General features: G+C 40.6%; 1 pseudogene across 1 annotated transcript; it reads left to right on the top strand.

Annotated features, from left to right (window-relative positions):
* Positions 1-3092: 3092 nt before the first annotated feature.
* LOC308505748 (proliferation-associated protein 2G4-like) lies at positions 3093-4271 on the top strand (annotated as a pseudogene). Its single transcript has one exon. The product of its transcript is annotated as a proliferation-associated protein 2G4-like (transcript).
* The last annotated feature ends 2149 nt before the right edge of the window (positions 4272-6420 follow it).

Genomic DNA, 6420 nt, shown 5'->3' with positions numbered 1-6420 from the left:
AAGGTTAACAATGGCGAGGTTGTGGAGAAAAGGGAACCCTGGTGCACTGTTGGTGGGATTGCAGATTGGTGCAGCCACTATGGAAGTCAGTATGGTGGTATCTGAAAAAACTGGAAATGGAACTGCCTTATGACCCAGCAATTCCACTCTTAGGTATCTATCCAGAGAAATTTAAGATGCTGGTATGAAAAAATATATGCACCCTTATGTTTATTGCAGTGCTATTCATAATAGCCAAGACATGGAAGCCCATTGGTAGATGACTGGATTAAGAAACTGTGATACATTTATACGATGGAGTATTACTCGGCTATAAAGAAAAATGAAATCTTACCATTTGCAATGACATGGACGGACCTAGAGAACATTATGCTAAGTGAAATAAGTCAGTTGAAGATAGACAAATACCATATGATCTCACTTATATGTGAAATCCAAAGAACTGAATAAAAGAGCAAAGGAAACAGAAATTGTCTCAGAGATATGGAGAAAAAAATTGATGGTTGCTAGAAGGTAGGGGCTGGGGATGAGGGAGAAGGAAAAAGGATTAGACAGTATAAAGTGGTAACTACAATATTGCCACGGGGATATGAAAGACATTTTGGGGAATATAATCAATAGTGTTGTAAATATTTTGTAGGGTGTCAGATGAGCACATGTCTTATTATAGAGACCACTTCATGCATGGTGTAGATGCTTGACCACTGCACTGTACACCTGAAGCTGAAGCTGAATAATATTGTCTGTCAACTATAATTTTATATCTATATCTATATCTATATCTATCTATATCATCTATATCTATAGCTATATCTATACCTATAGTCACAGGATATGGAGTATAGAATAGGGAATAGAGTCAATAGAATTGTAATAGATATATATGACGTCAGAGGGGCAATAGATTGGGGGAAAGGGGTTATCACTTTGTGAGGGGTGAAATGTCTAACTATTGCATTGTTTTGTACACCTGAAACTAATTAAAAAAAAGGTTAGCAACATCGTTTTGACTCTTGATTTGGACAGAATATTTTTGGTTGTGGAGAATTGGCTGACTATCATTGTGCACTTGATGCTTTGTTTCAGGGGCCTATTGATACACCCATGTTTCATCACCAGTGATAACATGGCCCAAAACATCGTCTTGCCTTTCCAAAAGGTCTTGGCATACTTTTACTCTCCTTTGCTTTCGTTTATCAGTGAGCTCCTTCGGGACCATTTTGCTTCTTTGGGACACATCTTTCTCATGCCAAGATTTTCAGTTCAGGTTTTCCTAACTGTTTCTCTATGGATGTTTACTTGGTCTGCTATGCTTCTCACAGTTGGCCGATGATTTTGGCACACAATTCGACGAAGTTTTGCAATGTTTTTGTCAGTTCTGCTCGTTACTGGCCGCTATGAACTTTCTTCATCAGTGACATGTTCTCTCCCCTCAGACAAACATTTAATCCATTTGCATACTGTTTCTTTACGACATTATCTCCGTAAACATGGGCTATCATGTCCCTAATTTCACTTCCACTCTTGCCAAGTTTAACAAGAAATTTAATGTTTGTTTGTTTCTCTAATTCAAGCTCAGACATTCTTGCAATGACACTCAAAAACACGCAACAACAATAATGAACGCCACTCAGCAAGACACCACCACACGTCAACACGAACACAGCTGTGAGACACTAATACACAAAGCTTATGAAACCTTACAGAGCTGTTAATACAGTGCTGCCAATGTAAGTGCGCTGTGGCAAGTTCACAAATATAATGTCAGACAACAAATACTGTAATTTCAAAATACAGCAAGTTAGTTTTACTAATTCAGAAAGTTTTAAATAGCAGGTGCATTGAATCAACAGTTGCACTTGGCTTTCACAGCTCTGCCCATGGTGTTTATTGCATCTACAGTTCTAGTCAAGATGAATTATAAGAATGAAAAGATCTCTACCAAAAAAATAAAATGTTACTAGTAGCTTCTTCCGGTGCAAAGTTATTTACTGGAGTACGTAAATTTATATAAGTGTGGTTGTTAAATCATTCAGCAAATGGCAATGGAGATATTAGGACTCTTAGCCTTGATTTTTTTCTATAAATATCAGCAACATTAGTCTCAGTAATAAATTTCCCTTTGACGCTACTTAAAATTGTAGTCTCTTCTAAGCAAACAAATCTTAACAGTTATCCATCATTAATTAATAGATCTGGAAGATAAGATATTGAACCAATATTTTCATAGTATTTTTATTATCCTTTTTTCAAGACATTATCCAAAAACATAGATTTAATATAAATATGGAAAAATCACATGAAGTTTCAAATGTAACTTTCTCAGGAAGATAGCAACTACATATCTCAGGGGAAAATAAAAAATCAATGTCACTCTCTCTTTTCCCAAACACACACACACACACACACACACACACAATCAATAATGTTAAAAAATAATATTTTACATATATATTTTAGATTATGAGATCCCATGACTGAGACAACATAAAAGAATTATTTAGAGCCACATGTCACCAATATGAGATGAGATTAAAGGTATAATAATACCCAAGATAGAATCTACCACACCTCTGACATACACACACAAATGAGTTTCCTTGACTCAGATATTGAGTCCAAGGATTTAAATATTCTAATCTCATATAATTTAAAAATTCTTTAAAATAAATGATATCTAATTGAAATACTAATTATCAACATCGATTCAATAAATTGCAGATGTTATTCTTTAACTTGAAAGAGAGTGAAATTTGGCGCCTTTAGAGGAGGATTCTTATAACTAATATAATGTAATCACCATATAGTTTTTGCATTCCATAGTTTTAAATATTTTGAGAAAAAAGTTGTTTTCTGCTCCAAGCTATACAAATATACCTTAATTCTGTTATATCTTACCAATTGCCTTCAAAAATCTAAACAGACACCTTCTCGCTTCTGCCCTCCCGCCCGCTCCTTTGGTTGCTAGCGCTTTCGCTCGCGCTCCCCTCGCGAATTGAATGGAAGGGGCGCTGGCCACAGAGTGTGGCCAGGGAGGGAAACAGAGGCTGGGGGCGGGGGAACAAGGCTGCAGTGGTAGCGGTGGTGGGAAGATGTCGGGCGAGGACGAGCAGCAGGAGCAAACTATGGCTGAGGACCTGGTCGTGATGAAGTATAAGATGGGGGAAGACATCACCAACGGGGTAGTCGGTCTTTGGTGGAAGCCTCCTGCTCAGGGGTGTCAGTCCTGAGCTTGTGGGAGAATGGCGATGCCTTGATTATGGAAGACACAGTGACAATTTTCAAGAAAGAAAAAGAAATGAAGAAAGATATTGCCTTTCCCATCAGCATGTCAGTAAATAACTGTGTATGTTACTTGTCCCCTTTGAAGAGCGACCATGACTATATTCTCAAGGAAGGTGACTTGGTAAAAACTGATATCCATGTGGATGGCTTCATCGCTAACGCGGCTCACACTTTTGTAGTTGACCTAGCTCAGGGGACCCAACTAACAGAGAGGAAAGCAGAAGTCACAGGAGGAAAGCAGATGGCATTAAGGCAGCTCACTTTTGTACTGAAGCTGCCCCACACCTGGTCAAACCTGGAAACCAGAACACACAAATGACAGAAGTTGCCCATTCATTGAATTGCACGTCAATAGAAGGTATTATTGATGCCCCACACCGATTGAAGCAGCATGTCATTGATGGAGAGAAAACCATTATCCTGAATGCCAGAGACGAGCAGAAGAAGGACCATGAGAAAGCTGAATTTGAGGTACATGAAGTATATGGTGTGGATGTCCTCGTCAGCTCAGGAGAGGGCAAAGCCAAGGATGCAGGACAGAGAACCACAATTTACAAACAAGATCCCTCTAAACAGTATGGCCTGAAAATGAAAACTTCACGTGCCTTCTTTAGTGATGTCAAAAGGTGTTTTGATGCCATGCCATTTACTTTAAGAGCATTTGAAGATGAGAAGAAGGCTCAGATGCGTGTGGTGGAGTGCGCCAAACATGAACTGCTACAACCATGTAATGTTCTCTGTGAGAAGGAGGGTGAATTTGTTGCCCGGTTTGAATTGACTGTTCTGCTCATGCAGATAACCAATGGTCCCTCTGAGGTTGACCTTTACAAGTCTGAGATGAAAGTTCAGGATGCAGAGCTAAAGGCCCTCCTCCAGAGTTCTGCTAGTTGGAAAACCCAGAAAAAGAAAAAGAAAACAAAGCTTCCAAGACTGCAGAGAATGCCACCAGTGGGAAAACATTAGAAGAGAATGAAGCTGGGCACTGAGGTGGGTCCCCTTTCCCCAACTTCCTGCTCCAGTATCATGCCCTTCCCACCACACCCCAGGCTCTGTGAAGTGCAGTTGTCTTCTCCCCCCAGGACCACCGGCAGAGCAGGGATCTCCTTGCTCCCATCCAAGTCCCGCAACGCAACCGCCTTCCAACAACAACCAGCCCCAACTGATTCTGGTCTTGGGAAGCCAGGCTTCCCAGCCACTGAAGATCACTTTAAATTGAAAAGAGAAATTGAATAATAAAATCAGGCTTCAAAAAAATAAAAAATCTGAACCATTTTTGAATATTTATATTACATTTCTTATTCCAGTTAATTTTGAAGTCACTTTTGAAATAAGTATTTTATCATATTCTAAATCAAGAGGCTCTGAAAGGTTAAGAAATCTTTTCATATTTGGTGTCCAAACTCAGGGCTGTCTGAATCCAAGGGCCAGGTTTGTACACAATGGACTATTTAGTGATGTCGTGCCATGATATCTGAAGGTCACAGGCTTGTGGTCATTGGAGGAAAAGTTCTTATCAAAGGGAGTATGTACCTCATGTTACACGGGAGACCCTCCTCGCTGCGCCATTTGTCGTGCAGGGTCTCCTGCGGGGGTCTCTGGTCCCACTCCCCACAGAAGAATGCAGGACATGGTGAGGCCAAAAAGGAACACCCACGGAGCCATAGGTAGGGAAGTCATACTACTATAGTCTTGCTGGCGGATGGGTTGGAGACACAGGAAGCAGGAGCCACACTGTCTGCAACCTGCTGTCCACTTCTCTGCAATCTGTGACCCGCACTCTGCCATGCTAGCTGCAATCCTCTCTTGCTAGCTCAGCCACCATCTTCTTGCTAGCCCCCATTTTCTGCTAGTGTAGCCACGGCAGTTATATTAGTGGCCAATGGCTCAACGGTTACAGCTGATGGCCAACTAGCCATAGGTGATGGCCATCCAATCACAGTTGATGGCCATTTACTACCTGAGCCAGCACCTTTCCACGTGAGGCCGAGAGCCTGGAAACTGCTTTCTGGGGCTCTGTCCCCACACTCATTTATCAAGTTTAGAAATGACATTGAGCTGAAGCAATCAGTAATGCAACTAATTACACAGTGAGTATCCAGACAGATTTGGTAAAATTAGAGGGATAGGAGAATTTTTTGATTTTTACTAGCTCAACAGAATTAAATAATTGTGACAATTCATGTTTCTTGAAAATCACAATGAAACACACAAAGCCTCGCCACTGGAGGCCAGAATGTAGGAGATAAAACTTTGCTGGAAGTTGTGGTATGAGGGAAAAGGTTACTCAGATTGAATTTCAGGTTTCAGGATTAGTTCTGGCGTTTCTACTGTGTGGCCCAAGGGATAGCCCACAACTTATCTGAAATCCCCTTTCCTTACAAAGATGAGGCTAGTAATGACCACTTTCCTTGCTAGTATTAGCTGAGATAACACATATTGTTGAAGAGGTCCACCAGGCAAAAGAAAGGAACAATAAATACCCACATCACAGCCATTATTCTGAAATAATAGAACACCGGAGATAAAGAAAAGAGCCTATAAGCCTGCTGAGAGAAGGTCGAATAAAGCCGTCTACAGAGGCTAACAGAGATGGCACTGGAAAATTCAGCATCAAGGACAGCGGCCAGATGTGATGCAGCAAGCTTTCGAATTGTGAGGGAAAAAAGACATTCACCTGTGCCTGGTCAAATTGTCAATCAAGTGTCAACACATAACAAGTGTTTAAAACATACAAGCATGACTTAGCTCCTAAGTACCATTTCTTCAGACACTACTGGGAAGGTCAGTAGAATGAGTAAAACGGAAGACTGCAAACAAGATGATAGCAAAGGGAAGCCTAGACTTGGCAGACGTATAGCAGGCCCGGCACCTTGGTTCCGTAAGATAGGGCTGCGGGAAGAAAGCTGCTGTGAGGGGCAGGGTTCTGGCAGGATTATGTGATGATCTTTAAGCAAGAAAAACAGTAATAGGTACAGAATCAACCACACTAAAAAAATAAAATGTTATCAACTCCAGAAAAAAAATCAGATGGTGAGGAAAAAAATGTGCTCTCAACACAAACATAAACTTGGTCCAAGAATGAGAAACATTAATATTATCCTAGAAATGTAACCGTCAATAACTTAACAAAAATTA

This window comes from Rhinolophus hipposideros (assembly GCF_964194185.1).
Source record: "Rhinolophus hipposideros genome assembly, chromosome: 12".
In the NCBI taxonomy this organism is placed as follows: domain Eukaryota; kingdom Metazoa; phylum Chordata; class Mammalia; order Chiroptera; family Rhinolophidae; genus Rhinolophus; species Rhinolophus hipposideros.
The sequence above is the reverse complement of the archived record's forward strand: the minus strand, read 5'-3'. Positions and strand labels throughout refer to the sequence as shown.